Source organism: Hydra vulgaris, chromosome 01 (assembly GCF_038396675.1).
Source record: "Hydra vulgaris chromosome 01, alternate assembly HydraT2T_AEP".
In the NCBI taxonomy this organism is placed as follows: domain Eukaryota; kingdom Metazoa; phylum Cnidaria; class Hydrozoa; order Anthoathecata; family Hydridae; genus Hydra; species Hydra vulgaris.
Window position 1 is genome coordinate 65393946 of NC_088920.1, and position 23555 is coordinate 65417500.

General features: G+C 27.4%; 1 protein-coding gene across 2 annotated transcripts in view; it reads right to left on the reverse strand.

The window, feature by feature from the left end:
• Positions 1–23521: 23521 nt before the first annotated feature.
• LOC136074940 (transmembrane protein 272-like) overlaps positions 23522–23555 on the reverse strand; it is a 25526-nt gene continuing 25492 nt past the window's right edge. Inside the window, exon 6 of one of the 2 annotated variants that reach the window (XM_065787141.1) lies at positions 23522–23555. This exon is cut by the window's right edge and continues 307 nt beyond it. The gene's annotated coding sequence lies outside the window, so the exon portion shown is untranslated. The other variant, XM_065787140.1, reaches the window with a different exon arrangement.

The window sequence follows — 23555 nt, forward strand, 5'->3', positions numbered from 1 at the left end:
TAATCTTTAAGAGTTGCTTCCACACAGAAATGATCACTGATGGCTAATGATCCCACGCAGTAACTCGTACATAGCATTTCTACTGGCATAGCAGTAATGTCTAAACAAGTTGCGAAAGTTGCAGTGATTCTCATTGGGGCAATCAACCTGATTGAGGCATTCGCCAGTAATAGGTATTATGTGGCGACTTTGCAGGATAAAATGCTGGTTTCATCATATCGGTATTTAAGTCACCAAGTATGCAGATTGATCCAGTTGAGTTAATTTTATCAATGATTTGGTTAAACTTCAGAAACCAGTCTGCTAGTACATTTGGCGGTCGATATACTCCTATTACAAATATGGATAGTTTACGTTTTTTTTACCTGAATTGAATTTGCTGTTGCTTTAATTCCCTGGTCATTATTCTTTGTTTAAAACACAGGTAAAACTTTTGGGTGAAGATTTTCTTTTATAAATGTAATCACCCCACCACCTGAAGAATTCCTATCACGTCTGCTTATAAAGTAACCATCAAGTGCAAGAGATCCATCGGTGACTGTTTCATTCAACTTTGTTTCCTGCAGACTTACTATGTCCATTTTGCAGATGTAATCTTTTGATAATAGCCATTTACTTCTCAATTCATTAATGTTCCATGACACCAGTCACAATGAATTGTAAACTTTAGTTGAAGGTAATGGTTTGTCTTTAACTGTGTAAGCAACCATTGTTGATTGTAATTAGCAACCATTATTGAGTTTTGGGCAGGATGAGGAACATGAGTCTGATTGTTATTGGCATTTAAGCAGCACAATGAAATAGGTGGTATTACCGAGGAATTTACCCCGTAGATAACGAACTTGTCTTTACCAGCCAATTTAAGCAGTTTTTTTAGTTTTTTGTCTTTAGTTAGCTGGTTAACAGACAAGTTGGGTCTCACATAGATCCTTGGTTTTGAGTGAAGCCCAGTTGTGGGTATTTACACATTTTCAGCAGTATACGACGAGTTTCAATGTGTAATGTATAAAAGTTGTATATAAAAAATGTTTAAAAGTTACATTCAAAAAATATATTAACTGTTATATATTGCGTTTATTAATGACAATAATATATAACAGTATATCATGATAATATATTATTATGATATACTGTGCTTATAAATCTTTGATTTACTTTACTAAATTAAAGTTATTATTATACTAAAATTATTTAAATACAAGTATTATATGTTAAGTTTTATAAAATTAACAATTCTTTGGTAATCTATTTTAATTTATTTAGTTTATAGTAAATATGCTTTCGAAATATTATTTTTTGTTTTTTATTTCAACTTTTATACTCTTTTTTTTTATTCTCTCAAAAAAGTTCAATGGCTATCATATTTTATTATTAATTAAAACTAAATATATCACTAGAATTATAATTAAATATATCACTAGAATTAAAAATAAATATATCACTAGAATTAAAATTAAATATATCATTAGAATTAAAATCAAATATATCACTAGAATTAAAATTAAATATATCACTAGAATTAAAATAAAATATATCACTAGAATTAAAATAAAATATATCACTAGAATTAAAATTAAATATATCGATAGAATTAAAATAAAATAAATCATTAGAATTAGAATTAAATTTGCATCAAATAATAATTTTTTTACCTATTTATTTATTTTTAAGCTTTAACAAAAACGTTTGAATTATAAACTGATTTCAATACAAAAGATGAATCAGAAGGCGAACTAACAGATTTTTTATGCTTCTCAAGCTTGTTAACTCCTCCAAACAACATTACACTCCTCCAGACAACATTACCTCTTAGCTGCACCCTTTATGATATTATCACAAACTCCAGTTACATTGTCAGAAAGAGAAAGCTTTTATAAGGAAATGGATAGTTAAGAGTAATATGTGAAGGGCTTAAATTAGTATTCGGAAACGAGAACATATGTGCTTCATTTACAATTGAGAAGCTGAAAAAAAATCTTGAAAAATGCTAAAAGGGTTAAAGTACCAAAATTTGTTAGTAATGATGGATTATTTAAGTGAAGAATAAAAAATTATTGTAACAAGTTAGCGTTAATGATCAAGTATTGTTGACTTTGATAAAATTAAAATATGACATTATTTTTAGAATGTTTGCTTTTATATGTAACATCAGTAAGACTACAGCAATTAGCTATTTCGAAGACTACAGCAATTATTTCAAAGACAACAGCAATTATTTTGAAGACTACAGCAATTATTTCGAAGACTACAGCTATTGCTTCAAAGACTACAGCAAATATTTCGAAGACTACAGCAATTATTTCGAAGACTACATCAATTATTTCGAAGACTACAGCAATTATTTCGAAGTGGGTTGTACTTAAAACAAAAGTTTGTGATAAAAAGTCCAAACTAACATTTATAAAACATTAACACCTGTTTTCAAGACAAAGTTTTCTAGACTAACATGCATAATTGCTTTGAAATCATTATAGAATCTCATTAGCAAGAGCAAAACGTTTCAGTCAATACAAGAAACATATTACAACATATAACAAAAATTAGTACTACTCAAAAAATCACGTTGGAAATTTATTAGCTGGCCACTTATAGCAATTGCCGCTTATTAACTAATGAGTTTGTAAAATTTTAAAAATTTCCACTAAGTAACTGATGAGCAAAACTCCTGTAAACCTGGGAAGAGTGAATCTATAAAGATCCACTGCAAATCCACTACCTAAATGTTTTCTAGGAATTGTTAAGATTTTGAAGTGAATCTTTAGATTGTATATTTGGAATGGTTACATATAGGCTAGTGTAATAAAAGAAACAGGAATATTCTATCAAATAGCTAATTAACTATGTCTTTTTTACAGAATTCATTTTTAATTTCATCATTGTATGCTTAGTGATTGATTGTAGATGCAAAACTAAATAACAGGGGCGGGTTTTGTCACTTGCCAAGGAGGGGCTAAAAAGGTCTTAAAAAAAGAAAAAAAAAAGGTTTGCATATTTTCATTATTTTCAAGTTACAAGTTTTAATTTTTAATTTTAATTTAATACGTATAATTACGTATAGTGGTCAATTTCATTCCTTAGTATATTTGTCCAATTCAGTATAATAGTCAATTTACAAAAGAATATTTCTAAAAAAAAGTCCCAGGAGGGATGGGGGGAGGGCATGTCCTCCCTTCCCTCCTAAAACCCGCCACTGCTATAAAAAGACACAAAAAATTACTTGCTATAATTAGATATTTAGAAAACGTTAAAAGTCTTTTAATAAACAGTTTACAATTAAAGTTTTATGTTATATTTTATTTTTATATATTTGCTACATTTTTATATCTCTTATTTACACTTTTATGTCTTAAAACTTTTTTATTTTAATCAGTTTAAAAAATATACTATCAGGTTAAGAAAAATACATAAATTTTAAACTGGAAAAAAAAAAAAAAAAAAAAAAAATATATATATATATATATATATATATATATATATATATATATATATATATATATATATATATATATATATATATATACATATATATATATACAGTGGGCAAAATAATTGTCCGTACATTAATGAAAAGTATCTATATTTGATCAAAACAACATTTAAAAGTATTTAGATAGTTGTAATTAAGAGTTTTTAAAGAAATATTATAATATTAAAGTAATTTTAAGTGTATTAGATAAAAGTATATTAATATATGAAAAGTTATATAAGTTTATTTGAAAAGAATTGAAAGTTTAAACAATAAAATTGTCCGTACACTATGTTAATTTTTAAATTAAAATTAGTTAAAATTAAATTAATATCTTGTTGGACCACCATCAGCTTCAATAACTGCTCTACAACGATTTTTCATTGATGAGACGAGTTTAGACGTAATTTCTTGATTAATTGATGACCAAACATCTAAAACCAATTCTTTGAGCTCGTTTTTATTCTTTGGAGCTCGATCTTTCATTCTTTTTTCCACCACCGACCATAAGTGTTCTATAGGGTTCAAATCGGGCGATTGTGCAACCCAATCCAACACGTTAATGCCATTTGCAGCAAGATATCTGGTTACAGATCCAGCTTTGTGCTTTGGATCGTTGTCATGTTGGAATATAAATTCCGTTCCAAGTCCTAATTTTCTTGTCGAAGCCACCAAATTCCGTTCTAATATGGATCTATATAAGTGTTGATCCATTTTCTCATCAATAAATTCAATTTTGCCAACACCGGACGCACTCATGCAGCCCCAAACCATAACATTTCCACCACAAAATTTAAATGCTGTCTTCAAACACTTCACATTATATTCTTCTCCGACTCTTCTATAAACTTTTGCACCACCATCAGCTCCATATAAATTAAATTTACTCTCGTCTGACCAAATAATCATATTCCAGAATGTATCATCCTGCAGAACATGTTCCTTTGCCCACTGCAACCGTTTTCTTATGTTCACTATGCTGATGAATGGTTTTCTCCGAGGCGTCCGTGCAAAAATATTGGCTTTATGCAGTCTGTTCCTAATTGTTTGTGGCGATAATTTAATATTTAATTCATTTTCCAGCTCTTTTGATACTTCTACGGCATTTTTTCTTCTATTCTGCTCGATTTTTCCAACTATGCACCTGTCAACTCTTGGCGTTGTTGATTTTTTTCTGCCATTATTTGCCACTGATTTTGTTTTTAAATACTTTTCCCATACATATTGAAGAGAGCTTGGTGATATTTTCAACATTTTTGCAACTTTTCTAATTGATAATCCATTTTCCCTATTAAAAATTACTCGTTTACGTAAGTCAATACTATATTCTTTTCTTTTTCCTTCCATCATAGCCACGTAGTTAAGAAAAGGTTTATTTTTATTTATTATAGTATTATTTAACCTAAAAGTACAAAATATTAATATAAAAACTATTTATAAACAAAATTTTACCTTTTAAATCAAATATACGGACAATTTTTTGGTTTTAAAATTTGTAAAACTTTTAAATAAGTTAATTATAATTTAAATTGTCGGGAGAAAATTAAAAATGGTGTATCGTTTTTATTTGTTTTCTTGTGCTATTGGTTTAATTTATTTTTTTCTATTATTTAAAGTTTTAGAGCTTTTTTCAAAAAGCCTTATTTTTCATTAATGTACGGACAATTATTTTGCCCACTGTATATGTATATATATATATATATATATATATATATATATATATATATATATATATATATATATATATATATATATATATATATATATATATATATATATATATATATATATATATATATAAACAGGAATAAAAATAGTTTACGGGATGTTTTCTTTTTGCAATTTGAATTTTTACTTATTGTTTAGAGTTTAAATTGTTGTTTATTTGTTTAATTCTATTTGAAATTACGCTTGAAACATTTTTTCATAATTAACTTAAAAAATAAAATTAATATAACAACGATTTTATTTTACAGGTTACAAAGTAATCTTTAATATAACAAATCATAAAACTTACTTATAAAAAAAATCATAAAACTTACTTAAAATATTTAACATTAGTAAATTAATTTGAATGAGTTTACATTTGTAAATTAGCTAAACACCATTAATCTCATTGTTTTTACCAATGTCAATAGAAATAAATCTTGGTCTGGAATAGCTATTGTTGTATGTTATTGTTCGCTTTTTTTAAGCCACGTGATCAAGCCTAATGCAAAGCAAACGAAACTTTTATAATGAAAGTTACGAATTAATAAAAATTTTAAAATTTATTTTAAGCTAATATAGTAAAACTATTCTTTTTCTTTATTATTAAAGTAATATTGTTTCCTTTCTATTTTCAATGGTTTAAAATCTTAAATTAACTTAAAATATTTCTTTTTACTCTATATTTTAAAAAAGTCTAAAAGATAAATCCAAAATGCCTGGTTCAAACTGTTGTCTATAAGGATGTATAGTTTCAAGATCTGTTAAGCACAAAAATATCGCCTTATTCTCTGTATTATTTAATTCCAAAACCTTTAATTTTGGACAATAGTCAATGACGAAATGAAAAGTGGGTCGAAAATTATACCAAAGTTAACATAGGATCATATTAAACTTAACACTTATTCCGTTATGAATATAAGACTTGCAGTCCAGGTTTTAAGTAGTAGTGTTAGTACATTTAAAAAAATTGTTACCCTGATGATACAAATGGAATCGCAAAATTTTGTGAAATGTTAGATGATTTTTTTGATTGTTTAACTGTGTGTAACTGCAGTGAAGGGAATGAAATGTAAACCATTTTTATTGCCATACACGGATGTTAATGACGAACGACGGATGTTAATGACGAACGTTTGACATGACTACAGAATACATTTTTATGCTATTTAAAAAAATGGAAAGAGTGTATCATTAATCATCCTAGTAACTTTTCCAACAATGCGAAAACAAGAATGTTTATCTCTTGGCAAGCTTACAAAGGACTTAAAATAACTGTTTTATCTGTTATTGAATTGATAAAATTTTTATTAAAAAATGGTATGCCGTTCGTTTTGACTGAAAAATTCAATTAAAACGTTTTGGAGGAATACTTTGGTAGACAACGGAGTTTAGTTCGAAGGAATGACAACTCTATACTATACCAATTTGGTTACCAGTCAAAAACCTTGCGATTGCAAAGATCAACTGCGCCTGTAACTGGGAATACTAAAGGTGGTCGTGGCCATAAACGTGAGGTATCTTGGAGTGTTGTTGCTAATGAGAAGTTACCAAAACAAAAAAAAAACTATAAACATATATAAGCAATGCATGTATAAGCATATAACAAAATGTATCTAATTATATGTGTAAGGTTTAAAGTCTTTATACATTTTCTCAAAGATTTTACTTTAAAACTTTGATCATTGTTTTTTACTGTTGTATCTTTAGCTAATGAAAATGTACGAACTCAAAAATAAATTTCTATCATTTTTTCCAAGAAGTTAAGCTTAATTACTTTATCAATGGATACAAGTTTGACATCATCTACAATTGCATTGTAAAAGCTTATAACATTAGGATCCTTTAAATATGTTTTGTTAAATTCTTAATTTCAATGTTTCGGAGTTTAGCAACTGAAATTTCTTGTCTAAAATGTTTTCTCAGCTCTGTTTTGGACATTTATTAACTTCTCTGAACTTGAAGCTTCTTTAGTTGTTTGAAGTAATAATGCAACTATAGTTTGATTGTTCTGGCTTTGGTAATTTATTGTTATTTTTGTCTTTTTATGTTAATTTCTTACCATATACCCGGACAAATATTTTAATCCATCCACTTTACGTGTTGAAATTTCTTCAACTTCAATTTTCTTTGAAGAAGAGCTTTAAAATGTGTTTCAGATGTGTATCCAAAAATAGAGCAATATTGCTATAGAAGGTGGAACAATATGTTTCAGCATTTTCAGATGATATTAATTTTCGCGATATTGTTCTTATTTCATCAAAAAAGTTTTCCGTTATTTTTATTTCAAAGTTTCTCATTTCTGAAATAACTTTTTCAGGAAAGCGCATGTTTGTTGACAAATCAGCTTTAGTTTCTGCAACATTTCTGAATTTTGAATTTGAAGTCTTCAATATTGGCTAATATATATTATAAAAAGTATGTAAGAATATCGACAGTAAATATCTAAAGATACAATAGCTTTTTAAAATGTTTTTTTATTTGACTTAATCATTTGCCTTAATCTTTACACCAAAATAAACCATTCTAGTTAAAATTTAAAAATTATTATTACCTCTAATAATGCATTATCAAAATATTCTTGCAAATCTGGATTTAATTCATTATCAGCATTAATATTTATTGGATAATCAAGAGTTTCACCAGTAAAAAACTCTTCAGAAAACAACATTTTACAAGTTTGTTTTGCATTAGATTTGATCTCGTGACTTCATTTTCCGCACTTTTCAAGATGCGGCTTTAAAATAAGATGAAACATTAGCATTTTCAGACCAGGGTTTATTTCTATTGACTATGTTTTTACGGTGCTTTACCAGTTTGTTTTCCCTAGTCCATAATGGTAGCTATAAAACCTGATTTGTCACGTGACCTCTGACCGCGAAAATATGTTAATACTTTTGCTTTAGTACTATAAAAAAAAATTTAAAATAAAAAGTACATTATGTGTTTTAATTAAATCATAAGCATTGTTTATAAAGAAACAAATGTAAAGCATTGGAAAACTGCAACGCTTTATATTTGTTTCTTTTAAAGTCCATATGATTATAAGTCCAAAATCATATGGACTTTTACTTTGCATTTTTGAATTGATTTTATTTATTATTAGGCGTTGTTAATTTTTTATATCATAAAAAACAAACAATGAAAGAGTGCTTGCAAAAATTTATAATTACCTTTCATTAGATTTTTACGATATAACTATTGGTATGAAAAAAGTGAAAAGTGGTGAAAGTGAAAGTGAAAAGTGGCGCTACTAAGAGAAGAGTAAAAGCTGCATCCAGGGAGGATATCACAAATTAACCCAAATAACACATTTTTTGAAACCAGCAGTTCAGCCTGGAAGTGCATTAATACTAACAGAAACTAAAAATAACTGATTGTCATTATGTGAATACTTGTGCTTCATTTTAAATAAATACATGTAGTTTATATTTCTTTGTATCTTTAAAAGTTATATTTCTTTGTATCTTTAAAAGTTATATTTCTTTGTAACTTTAAAAGTTATATTTCTTTGTATCTTTAAAAGTTATATTTCTTTGTATCTTTAAAAGTTATATTTCTTTGTATCTTTAAAAGTTATATTTCTTTGTATCTTTAAAAGTTATATTTCTTTGTATCTTTAAAAAGGTCAACAATGGCCGATGCACGTTTGTCTTCCTTAGCAATGCTGGCAATTGAGAACAAGATTGAAAGGAAATTAAGTTATGAAAACATGCATGAAAACACGTTGCAAACCCATTTTTTGATGGTTTGTTACGTACTTGTATTATCTGCGTAATACATTTACAGTAGTTAAAGAAAGTCTTCACTAGTAAACTCTATATCAATTTAACAATTATAAAATATATTTAATTGAATTTATGCGTTAATTTGATTAGTTTTAGTCTTATGAACGGCGATATATATATATATATATATATATATATATATATATATATATATATATATATATATATATATATATATATATATATATATATATATGTATATATATATATATATATATATATATATATATATATATATATTCTTTGGTAATATATATGTATATCGCTCTATTTAAAATCTTTTAATATTGAGAACTCTTTTACAACTGTGAGTTTTGTTTTATTATTATCATAAAAAGCAGACTTAAATAATAATAATAATATATATATATATATATATATATATATATATATATATATATATATATATATATTTATATATATATGTATATATATATATACATATATGTTTATATATATGTATATATATATGTGTATATATGTACATATATATATATACATATATACATACATATATACATAGTATATATGTATGTATATATGCATATATATATATATATACATATATACATACATATATACATAGTATATATGTATGTATATATGTATATATATATATATATACATATATACATACATATATACATAGTATATATGTATGTATATATGTATATATATATATATATATATATATATATATATATATACATATAGACATACATGTCACAGAGCACCGCGGAAGTGCATTTAACTTGGAAGTTCACGCCTCCTTCTTTACCGTGACGAGACAATATGTCTTGAGTTCGTTTCGAACCTGATTCTCCTGCTTCTAAAGCATACACACACACACACACACACACACACACACACACACACACACACACACACATATATATATGTATATATATATAGTATATATATATATATATATGTTACTGTTACCTGCAGTACCAGGGGTTAGCTAAATACTAATGTTTATAATATACGTTAATATTGCAACTCTGAGTTTCATGTGTTACCACAATCATCAGGCAAGTAGAAAAAATTTATTTTTGCTACAATTTGTTTAATGAACATTTCGATTGTTACGGGAGGGAAAATGTTTAGTAGTTAGATTAATGTTTTTATTAATTTGTTTTTGGCTAGCTAATAGTTGTGAAATTGTTATATGTTTTAATGCTTTATTATATAAAGTTATATACATATAATTTCATATACAGTTATATGTTTTAATGCATTATCTATATATTAAAAAAATATAAAATGAAAAAATGATGTAAAAACATAAATAATATTTTGAAATATATTACAATAGCTGAGTATCTGAATAACTTATTAGTTAGCCTAGAGATATAAATTAGGGTATATGAACTAGAGATGTATGAAGAAGAGTAATATAGTTTCTGTTAGTTGTTAGTTAGGTTTGTAGCTTTGTATTTTTTTAATAAGAATTTATTTTTGTGGCTGCACTTTGATATAATTTCCTCAGGTTTTGGATACGATATAATAACAAATTTCTCAAATAGACATAGTGGGTACCTTTTGGAAATATTCAAGTATATAAGTACTTGAATATTTCCAAAGTACAGACTTAAGAATAGACTAAGCATCGGCGTTACCGTATCGTCGGTAAAAATGCGTAAAAATGCGTAAAAATGTGAACATTTGCGTAAAATGCGTAAAAATGCGTAAATTTGCCTAAAATGCGTAAAAATGTGAAATTAACGCGGAAATTTTGCGTAAAAATTTGTAATATTCAAATTTATTGCCATTATCACTTTTTAATGCATTTATCTCAATTTACCGCTTTTCATCACAATTTACCGCTTTTTTTGCTGGTTACCGAAAAACTAAACAAGAATTTTTTAAATTGCTTTTTGTATTTGAATTTGTAAATTTTACATTTACAGTTTAAAGAAACAGGTTATTAATAAAAAATTAATCATCAGGTATTTCATCATCTGTCTCTAATAAAATATTTTTAAGTTCAGATGCTCTGTACTTTTATTTCTCATTCTATAGCAATATTGCTATATTTTTGGATACACATCTGAAACACATTTTAAAGCTCGCCTTTTCAGGTGCACCTCTTTTTTAGTTTCAGTTTGACTATGTGATTTTGCCTGTTGGTGAGTCTTCTTAGTTGGTGATGTGACATGTGGTAATATATATGGCTCTTCTTCGCAAGTTTTTTCCCAATCGCTGAGGTTAGAAGAAGCCCTTACGTAATTTTGACTCACAAAAACTAACATGCCCGTGTTTTCTGGTTTCACACTCTGTCTAAAATCAGTAATTGTCCTACCTCCTACTGAAAACATTCTTTCTGATGAAGCAGAGGTCACAGGTATAGCAAAGTAACTTCTGGCCAGACCAGCTAGCAAAGGTAACTCATTTTTATTTTGCTTCGACCATTCCAAGGCATCCACATCCCTTTCAGGTAAGGCATTTGTCTAATACTTTTCAAATTTAAACATCAAATGTGGCTTGAGCTTTGATTGGCATTTTTCGTCAAGATCTAGCATTTCTAGTATGATCATCAACCAATGACTCGTAGAACTGAATTGTGGTTGGGTGATTGTCAACCAATTCCTCAATGGCGGCTCCCTCTCTTCCTCACTGTTTGCAATATTTTTGAGTGTATATCCTCAATAATATGGATGCAGAAGTAAACCTACATTATGGTATTTGATTCCAAATCCATTATTAGGTGAACCTTTTTCAAATTCTTCCATGAAGTTGTGTAGGCACTCTGCAACTTGATGGTCACGCTCTTTATTTACGGTTCTTTTGCAAAGCAAGTCTAATATGTCTTTTTGAACTTTATGCAGTCATCTGTTTTTCAGAAAACGAGGAATTAGAGCGTCGCTTACATTCTGCCAGAAACGGTGAAATGTTGTAAATACTATTAAACTCTAACTCATCCGGAATCAAACTTTAAAGATCTGATTTGTTTAGAGTTTCGAGAGCAACCAGTAAACCAGCCTTCAACCTGAGGATTGACTTGAGCATCATAAAGTTAGAATTCCATCTAGTTATTATTAGTTAAATGATCTTGACTGGTTCTTTATTTTCTTCCACGCACATTTTCTTGATTCCTGCCAGTCCAATTAACTTTGATGGGTTCTTTGAGCAAGTCCTTTACATTTCTTAATTATAGCATTAATTCCTTATGATTTTTCTACAGCCTTTGTTAAGCAAGTGCTGAGCAGATAATCAGCACAAGTTAGATGATCACTGACCTCTTTGCTTTCCGTGATTGCTTTCTTCATGTTGGCTGCAGCATCAGTAACACCCAATTTGTAAAGGTCTTCCCTCTGAAGACCAGGAAATTAAGAAATTATGTGGTCTATTCCTTGTGCAAGCAAAACCCCTGTATGTCTTCAAATAAGTTTTTGGCAATCCAAAGATAAGTTTTTGAGTTCAAAATCTTTGGTAACATATTGCATTGTAAGGGAGACGAAGAGATCACCATTTCTTGCAATCCATCTGTAGTGAAAGCTGTCATTTCGCAATCCGAGATCTCTCTCAATTTGCATTTTTATAATTTGCATTTTAAGGTTGCAATAAATCATTGTATATGGATAAAGTGGTTGGACTTTTTAGGTTGGCTTGTGGACAAAGATAATTCAGCAGCATTTTGAAGCCAGCAGTTTCAATAACGTGAAACAGGAGGTGAGAGAGAACTAGTGCAAGGGTTAGGATGGTATCAAATTCCAACTGTTGTGCACTTTTGTGAAGGCCACTTTATGGTTTTAGTAAAGTCGTCTATTTTTGTTTGGTGACTTTATGATGCACCATGTGAGAGGCTATCAAGTCTTTTGTTTTTATTAATAGGACCAAAATATCCTCTTATGGTACTAGACTTATCAGCCTCTCTGCTTAAGCATTCCTCGTTTCTTGAATTTTCTTCTCTTTATTTTCAATATCGACTTTTTGCATCTGGTAAAAAGATTGCAGATTGCAGGATCTGAAAGAAAATAGTCGAACTATATATGTTTAAGGATGCGAATAACAATGTTTCAGTGGTAGATAGTTTATAAAAAGTAAATACATGAACCACAAGACACATTAGCGTGTTTTGCATAATTCAAATTTTTTTTTTTTTTTAATCAAAAAATGTCGCATTTTACTCAGAAATTCCGGGTTTTCGTGCATTTTACCGCATTTACGCAAAGTTACTGGAGTCTAAAATCGCTGATCTCAAAATGTCACTATACACTAAAATTTTTTGAAGCCAGTTTTGGCTTCCCAAGACGGTGGCGGATATAAGGAACGGCTATATGAAAATTAAAAAACTGATTATAATCAAGTTTAATGTCTTAAGCTCAAATATTGATAAGTTTCAAATAAAAATCTTTTTTGTGTAACATAAGATTTTTTTCATTAAAATAACGGAATATTACATATTTACATAAATTTTAAATATAAGTATTTTTTTATTTAACAAAACATATTCTTACAAAAACTTGTTGAGTATTAACTTTGTGTTTTTTGTTTTTTAGAATAAATATAATATAATAAAAAACAAATTCTCAGTAAAACTAAGTACGAGTTTTAGTTTTAGTTTGTTTCATAGTAGTGAAGAAAAAGTATTTGTTTGCTTGTGCAGAAATCTCAAGTTTGATATAACTAGCATTTGCTATACAACTTATGTACCTTTTAGTTCTTAACTACCTAATGCTTGAGCTAGAAGGTTAGTAACACACCTGCATGTTGTGTTATTGAAAATATAAAATTTGTCAAAATTGTTGGTAGACACTACTGCCGCTTACCATGTTATGTTTTCAACCTTCTTGCACATTGTATTGAGTAACTAAGAACTAAAAAGTACATAAATTATACATAAATATTAATTTAGTCGTAAATTGCACTTAAAAAGTATATCGAATATTTTGAACTTTAATATATAAATTAATAATTTCTTTAATTGTCTAATTTTTTTTTTTAAATCATATCATTTCTTTAAACTTTTTAGAAATTTATTTCATTGTATTGTTTTTCTTTCAAAACTCTGTTTAATTATTTTCTTTCATATTACTGTAAAGTCTGATAAGATGTACATCGTTCACCGCTAAAAGCTTTGATTGCCGCCATCTTGGGACGTCAATTTTAACTTCATTTTTTTTAACAAAAAAACAATAGAATACGCTATCCAGTTATATTTTGAGATCATTGGTTTAAAATATACTAAATTATAGTAAGAGTAAAACACATAATTTAAGTGAGCTTCAACTCTATTGATGCTACCTTGAGACTGCTTAATCACTTTTTTGCTTTTTATATATATATTATATACTTATATATATATATATATATATATATATATTATATATATATATATATATATATATATATATATATATATAAAAGTATATAAACTAGTAGAAAATCACAAAATGTTTTATTCATTTAACACTGTGAATAAAGACTCATCAGATATGAATGATCAAATTAATAAAACTTCAATTTATACCAAAAATTAGAAAACAGGAAGTCTCAAATGTCTTAACTACTGTAAGTTTTCACACATTTGTGGAATTTACTGACACTATTATAAAAAGAATTATTTAGAAATGATTACTTTTGCATTTTGAAAAAAATATTTTTCAAAAGGGGGATTTAAGGTGGTCGTCTAGTAAAAAAAAAGGAAAATACAATTTGTTGAAAAGTTTATTTTATTTTTCAGCATAAAGAAGTTATATTTGTATTATAAAATTAAAAAAAAAAGTAAAAATATTATTACATTTTTAATGCTGCATACATACTAATTATATGCATATCCTGCATGCAAATCAAACATCATCCAAAACGAATGTACAGATAACTAGAACTTTTTGTTTTAAGAAAGTGATGTTTTAAGCATTTTTTTTGCTGATTTAACCTCACTGAAAATTCATGTAAACCTTTCAAAAGACCGAACAATGAATTATAAATATTAACTTAAATCATCCACCCCAAATTCTAAAACAAATCCCGATTTCAATTAATAACAGGCTAAACCAAAACTCCTTTAATAAAATTGTATTCAATTTCTCTTAACAAATATTTGAAGATGACCTTAAAAAAAATGGCTTTGAAAATTTTGAATTGAAAATTGACCCTGAAAAAAAAAATTCAAAAAAGCGAAATAGAACTAGAAATGTAATTTGGATAAACCCCCTATATATCAAAAAAGTCTCCACTAACATAGGAAAACTGTTTTTAAAATTGGTCTATAAGCATTTTCCGCCCTTTAACAAATTACATAAAATTTTAAATCGAAATACAAATAAAGTAAGCTACAGTTGCACAAAAATTATGAAAAGAGTTATAAAAGGTCACAATAATGCTATGTTAAACAGAAAAGAAATCCTTAATGAAAAACTACAGAAAATTAACTGTAAACAAAAAAACAATTGTCCAATGAGTGGAAGTTGTTTATCAAAAAATGTGGTATATAAATGTGTTGTTTCTTCTAAGAATGTACCTGATAAACAATATATTGGCATAACAGAGGATGAATGGAAAAAAACGTTTTGCCAATATAAGCAATCTTTTAAAAATAAAAAGTATTCAAAAGACACCATGCTGTCAAAATATATATGAGAATTAAAAGATAAAAATATTAATGATTTTATACTGAATTGGTCTATCCTTAAAACAGCGCCTGCATGTAATAATATTTCCAAAATATGCATACTATGTCTACAAGAAAAATTTGAAATAATTACCCATGCAAAACAAGAATGCTTATTAAAGAAAAAATCTAAATTAATTTCTAAATGTAGGCACGAAAATAAGTTTCTCCTAAAAAACTATAAAAATAAATGAGCTCAAATAATAGTTACATTAAATCCCCCTTTTGAAAAATAATTTTTTCAAAAAGCAAAAGTAATCATTTCCCAAGAATTCTTTTTATAATAGTGTCAGCAAATTCCACAAATGTATGAAAACTTATATTAGTTAAGACATTTGCGACTTCCTTGTTATTTAATTTTTGGTATAAATTGAAGTTTTATTAATTTGACCATTCATTTCTGATGATTCTTTATTGATGAAATACAGTGTTAAATGAATAAAAAATTTTGTGATTTTCTACTAATTTGATAATTGCTCTGTTCTTTTAAGAACATTGAGCACTCTATTTTGTAGAATACTTTTTAAAGTTGTTTATATATATATAAATATATATATGTATATGTATATATATATCTATATCTATATATATATATATATATATATATATATATATATATATATATATATATATATATATATATATATATATATATATATATATATATATAGATATATATATATATATATACATACATATATATATATATATATATATATATATATATATATATATATATATATATATATATATATATATATATATATATATATATGCAGTATCGGACAATTCTAGTGCAACCAAATAATGCTAATTTAGTTTCTTTATATATAAGTGCTGCATTTTTTCAATTTAGAGAAATAACTATGTAACTGTTTAGAGACAAAGTTCTTCGAGTTTTATTCATCACAAAGTTCATTATTTGTACACGAAAATTAATAAATTAATCAAAAGTATTAAAAAAAGTTGATTTCCTTCTGGACAAAACAAGTGCAACTGGACAAAATATTGACCAAGTTGTATTTCGCTATCAATATTTCGTGGCAAATCCTTTGTTGTCGATCACAGCCTTGCATCTTCGAGGCATAGATTCGATCAGGTGATCAATGAAACTTTGTGGAATCGCTGCCCAGGCCTTTTGGATTTGTTCAAGCAGTTGATCCTTATTACGAACACCTTCACGATTAATTCTGCGGTTGACGATCTCCCACAGGTTCTCGATAGGGTTGAGATCCGGAGATTGAGGCGGCCAATCCATCACCGATAGGTGGTTGTCTTGAAATCACTGCTTGACTACTTTTGCAGTGTGTTTCGGATCGTTGTCTTGCTGAAAAACCCATTTTATTGGCATATTCCATTCAGCATGAGGTAACATAACATCTTTCAGGATACTTTTATACATAAAACGGTCCATTATTCCATCGTTTAGATGTATTGGACCTAGACCGTTAGCAGAAAAACACCCCCAGACCATTACATTGCCTCCACCACGCTTCACGGTCTTATGGCAGTAACGTAAATCGAGACGTTTTCCGGCCGGTCGACGTACACAACAAATGCCATCGCTCCTAATGATGTTGAACTCCATTTCTGCACATTCCAGTCAATATGAGATGTAGCAAACAGGAGTCTTTTCTTCTGGTTTTTTAGTGAAATCAGCGGTTTCTTTGCAGGGCGTCGAGAAAACAATCCGGCTTATACAGCACGTCGTCTGATTGTTCGCTCCGATACAGGCAGCTCTAATTGCTTTTGTATCTCGACTGATGATATCCAGGGATCCTTTTTGACGGATCTGACGATCATAGAATCCTCTCTAGAAGTGGTGGAACGCGGTCTTCCACCTTTGTTATCTGCTGCCAACTTCCCCGTAGAACGATATTTGGAACATAGTCTTGATACGGTCCATTTTTCACACGATATTTATCAGAAATAGTTTTTTGTGACATTCCACTTACGTAATCGTTAATAATTTTCTTTCTTAGTTCCAATCCAAGACTGCCGGGAGCCATTTTTGCACTTGAAGTCATAAAAATAATAAAAATAAATAATCACGCTTCTCAAGGCTTACCGTGTTACATTTACCTTGTAATGATACAATAATGCCCTGTGGAACACAATGTCTTGGTTGGATGTGGTCTGTATTGATGTAATGAAACACTTGTTGTATTTCACTTCTTGTATTGATGTTCTTCGATAAAACACTTTGATAAAACTCACTTCGATAAACTGTCTTGATAATACTGACTGAATGACTTCCATATACTGACTGAATTACATGTCAATTTAACTGTCTCTTATATAGTAAAATGAACCTGTATAAACCTGTTCTGGAAGATTCTAGATGCTTCTTTTCGATGCTTCTAGAAGCTTCTGGATGCGTCTGGATGCTTCTGAATGTTTCTGGATATTTCTGGATGCTACTGGATGCTTCCAGATGCTTCTTCTGGAAACTTCTGGAAGCTTCTGGATACTTTCTTTAATTATTAAAAAACTTCCGTGACGTTGACACGGACCAGACTTAAGAAAATGAAACAAACCAAAAAAGTTGCACTTGTTTTGTCCGTTACAAAATGGCACTTGTCAACGAAATTTTGCCTGTGTGTTGTCACCTGACAGCTGATTGCTCATGTCATGGCATGCTATGACTCCAGACTCCTGAACTGTTTGCTGTGGTAGTATAGTTCGGTTCGTTTTTAAGACATGTAAAATTAGGAACACTTTTTAGCATTGTTCGATGTTGGTTGCAAATGTTTTGTCCAATACTGTATATATATATATATATATATATATATATATATATATATATATATATATATATATATATATATATATATATATATATATATATAAATATATATATATTATATATATTATATACATATATATATATATATATATATATATATATATATATATATATATATATACATATATTAGTAGAAAATCACTTAACAAAAATTTTTTTCCATTTTACACTGTGTTTCATCAACAAAGATTCATCAGATTTCTGATGAACCTTTGTTGATGAAACACAGTGTAAAATGGAAAAAAAATTTTGTTAAGTGATTTTCTACTAATATATAATTGCTCTGTTCTTTTAAGAACATTGAGCACTCTATTGTGTAGAATACTTTTTAAAGTTGTTTAAATATATATATATATATATATATATATATATATATATATATATATATATATATATATATATATATATATATATATATATATATATATATATATATACATATACGTATATATATATATATATATATATATATATATATATATACATATATATATATATATATATATATACATATACATTACTTCACTAACTTCGGTTGAATATAAATTAATGGAACGTGTTATGCAATAGCACGTGTTGTGCAATGAGCACAAATTGATAATAAAATAACAACACGGCTTTGTTAATAAACGAAATTGCACTACTAATTTCCTTGAAATAAGTTGGATACAATGTAGATAAGTTATAATTAAATTTTCCAAAAGTATTTTGTTTTATTGTTAAACAAATTTTTGTGGTATCAAACGTTTTTAAAGCGAGAGATTACAAATACTAATAGTTGGAGAATATTGAATGGATGAATGAATGGAGGAAAAAAAAAAGTCAGTGGAGCTCCTTGATGCTCAGTTTTTGGTTCAGTATTCTTTGTAGTATTAATTAGAATCAAAAATGAAAGCAAACTATTTTCTGACATTACTAAACTTTTAGAAGTTATTAAATCAGAACCAGATAGTAATATTTTACAAAACAATCTTATTGTTTTAAAAGAATGTACAGATGACTGGCAGATAAAATTTAACTCGCAATAATCTGAAATAATGCATATCGGAAATAATGACCCCATAATTGATGAAGTTATAATAGAGGCAGGAAAAGTCAAAAAAGAGCTTGGTATTTTTATTTTGAATGATCTTGATTAGAGTCACCATATTTCCTGTCCAAATGATAAATCAAATTAACAAATAAAAGAACCAAAGTTGATAAGGCCACCTTTAGTTGTGACAACTGTCGCTCAACTCTATAACTCCGAAACACCAACTATAACAAACAAGGCTGCTGCGCGGAAAAATAGGTTGAGCACGATACTACGAGGGATGTGGTTGGGATTGAACCCTTCTTGCTCATGAGGCGAGTGGTCTACCTCTACACCACTACCATGTGAAATTAAATTGAAGTTAAACATGCATTTGAGATTATAGATGAAAATATTTAATAGCTTATTATACAAATCATTAGTTCGTCTTTATCATTTGTATCGATCAGTTATGTGGAATCTTCATTGGAAAGAAAAAAATGATAGACTTGAAAAAGTTCAAAATAGATCAACTAAAATTACAAGTTTAGTTGCTTATAGTCATATTGACAAAAATTTAAAAGTAAAGTTACTCTCATTAGAAAACCGGAGAAGACGTGGTGATTTAATCCAAATGTTCAAATAAGTTAAAAAAATAAACATAATAAGCTTGCATAACCCAATTAATTACTTTAACTCTTACGATTGTGCAAGATGCTATACCTTCATAAACCTTAAAGAATTAATAAATATATAAAAGTTGAACACAATCAGGAACAATTTTTTCTCCAATAGACTTGTAAACAATTGGAATGTTCTTACACAAGAAACTATCGAATCAACAAGTGCAAATTAATTTTTGAACCAATAACGAATCAAAAAACAATTTAAGAACCAATAACGAATCACCAAACAGTTTAAGAACCAATCAAAAAATAACTCAATTTTAATTGTTGTTGCACTACTTTTTTATTGTGTTGACATTCTGACTGAAATTCTACGTAATTCCAGTTTCTGAAACTGAAATTCTACGTAATTTCAGTTTCAACTCGTATGAGATACAACCTCATTTTAATTCTATTTTATAAATTTTAATGATACTTTAAGATGGTTGCAAATAATAGTTCGTGTAATTAACTACTATAAATTACCAAAATAAATTTCCTTCATCAAAAAGGTATAATAGAGAGAACAAAGTCGTTGAATTTCTCCTGCGGCAAGTCAAATGAACGCTTTTGCGTTGAAAAAGGATAATTTAAAATGTAGTTTGTAAGCTCTGAAAGCCGCAATCGAAGTGGATTACTCTCATAAAATTTGGCTAATTTTTAACAACTGTTCGAACTATAAAGAAGTAACTAATACTGCAATATAGGTAAAATAATTGCTTTTAAAATACCTCAATAGTATGTACAAATATCAAAGTTTTTAGACAATCACAACTAATTTTTGCTTTCTCGTTTTGCTACAAGTTTGCTACATTCTTAAAGAACTTTTTTTTAGCAAGGAGCTTATTAAGTCTCTCTAGAATTTTGTTTCGTGTTGTAGTATTATTGCCATATAAAAAGAGATATATTTTAATTATAAGAATATAAAATACCTTTTTATAAATACGAAAAAGTACTACTAATTATCATTTAGACAATTATTAATTCAATTCAAATGAAGACATTTATTAATAGTCGTTTTAAAAAACACAACATAAAAGAATAACTACGAACTAACTCTAAAATCAGTAAATATTGTGTACCAACTTTTCTAAACTTTTATATTTTATTTGCTATGTTTTGATTGCTTATCCTTTCAATACTACAGTGAAAGATGAAATAGTCGATTAGGAAGTTTCCATGTAATTTTTGGCACTTTCTGATGAAAAGTTCTAAAGATAAATGCAATTCTTCAACATACACCTGCTGCAAACTGACTTTGGTATTTCCTATTCAACTCTTTACACTAACTGCATTAAGCATAATTATTAGACTAATGGTATATTTAACAGATGTAAACATCATGAGTTGTAAATATATATTATTTTGGTATTTAAACACGGTTTTGGTTTCAACAGAGAAAATTAAGAAAACCCTGGTTTGGACTAAGGAATTTCTTGATTGAATTCTGAAACAGCTCCTTTAGGTGGCTAGATAGCAAAAAAAAAATGAGTCCATTTTATCATGTCCATTCCACTGACCATTTCATTATTCATCATATACATAAGATACTTGAAGCATTTTATGAAAAAAAAAAATACACTAGTAGTTTTCATCTCAGCAAAGCACACAGTTTTTTTCAACTTTAGGAATTTTTAGTTTCAATTTATGGTTGATTCAAATACATGAAATACATTAGCTCTTTTTCATCAGGCCTTTGATGAGAGGACAAAGTCTTAGTTTAAATTTTTTCATTTTGTTTTAGTTTTTTCTTTTTTCGCATCAAAATTATAACTTTATATTATAATTATAAAATAATTTTATATTATAACTATAAAATAATTTTATATTATAATTATAAAATAATTTTACATCATAGTTATAAAATAATTTTCTATAAATAAATATTATTTCTATAAATAAGTATATACAGAGCCGGAACCAGCTTTTTTTGGTCTTTGAGATAGCTAACTTCAAAACACGCAGCAAACGCCAAACATTTATATGTTTATACTTATGTCAAATAAGGATGCTTTGCAAAAAATTGCGATGATTGGAGGCTGAGAACAAAAAAGACCCAAAATTTATGCCCCCCTGCCCCAAACGTGAGAGCAACAAGTTGATGAAATATTTTTTGTACTATTCTCAAATAGACTTAAATTCATCAATAAATTTTAAGTTTCATAGTATTATCTTTCAGCGTTCAAAATTAATGACTATATAAAATTTACAACCCTCTCAAATTGAGGGGGGTTTAAACTTTATATGGTCATAATTTTTGAAAGCTAAAATATTTTACTATGAAATTTAAAATTTATTGATGAATATAAGTCTATTTGAGAATAGTACAAAAAATATTTCATCAACTTGTTGCTCTCACGTTTGGGGCAGGGGGCACAAGTTTTTGGGCTTTTTTGTTCCCAGCCTCCAATCATCACAATTTTTTGCAAAGCATCCTTATTTGACATAAGTATAAACATATGAATGTTTGAAGTTTGCTCCGTGTTTGGAAGTTAGCTATCTCAAAGACCAAAAAAAGCCAGTTCCGGCTCTGATATATAAATAAAAATTATATTATAGTTATAAAATAATTTTCTAGATAATCGGCGTTCTTCAGATATTCAATATTTGAACTAGTTTAAAAAAATTTGGTATTACAAAAAAGAAGTTTAGATTGTATTAGCAATTTGCTCGATGTAAAAATTCAATGTTTCAATTAAGATCACCGAAAAAATCAGTGTTTTAATCCTGTGCTCAAACTAACACCAATCTTCTAAATACAAAATCTATTTAAATTTAAAATTAAGGTGCGATGCGTGCTCTGGCCATTTGTGAAAAACTATCGAGAAAAATGACTCAAAAAAAACTTATGATTTTCTTTTACATCAAACATTGTGTTAAAGGCGCCATTTTGCAAACCTATTGTGTGTTTCTAATAAGTTTACACAACCTTTCAACATGTAAAAATAAAAACATAAAGTAACATAAAATTTAGGTCGGAAAATGGTGTTAGTAAACTGTCTTTTTTAAAATAAAAAAAAGAATTACATTTTTTGAACTTAAGATGACTTGATCCTATTTTATCATAACCAGCAATTAAAAAACATTGATGTTTTAATTACTTTTTTTTCACGTACCTTTTTTTTCAAAACATATTTTTTATAAAGTTTTTAAGCTTTTTTTTTTAAATTGCGGATAAAAATTTTTATGTTACCCTCTAACAACATATATATATATATATATATATATATATATATATATATATATATATATATATATATATATATATATATATATATATATATATATATATATATATATATATATGTATATATATAAATATATATAATATATATATATAAATTAATATATATATATATATATATATATATATATATATATATATATATATATATATATTTATATACAGTATATAATTGCTACAAGAAAGTATTTAATAGCATGAATATATTTTAGACATTTTTATAAAGTCATTCATTTTAGTTACAATTGTAT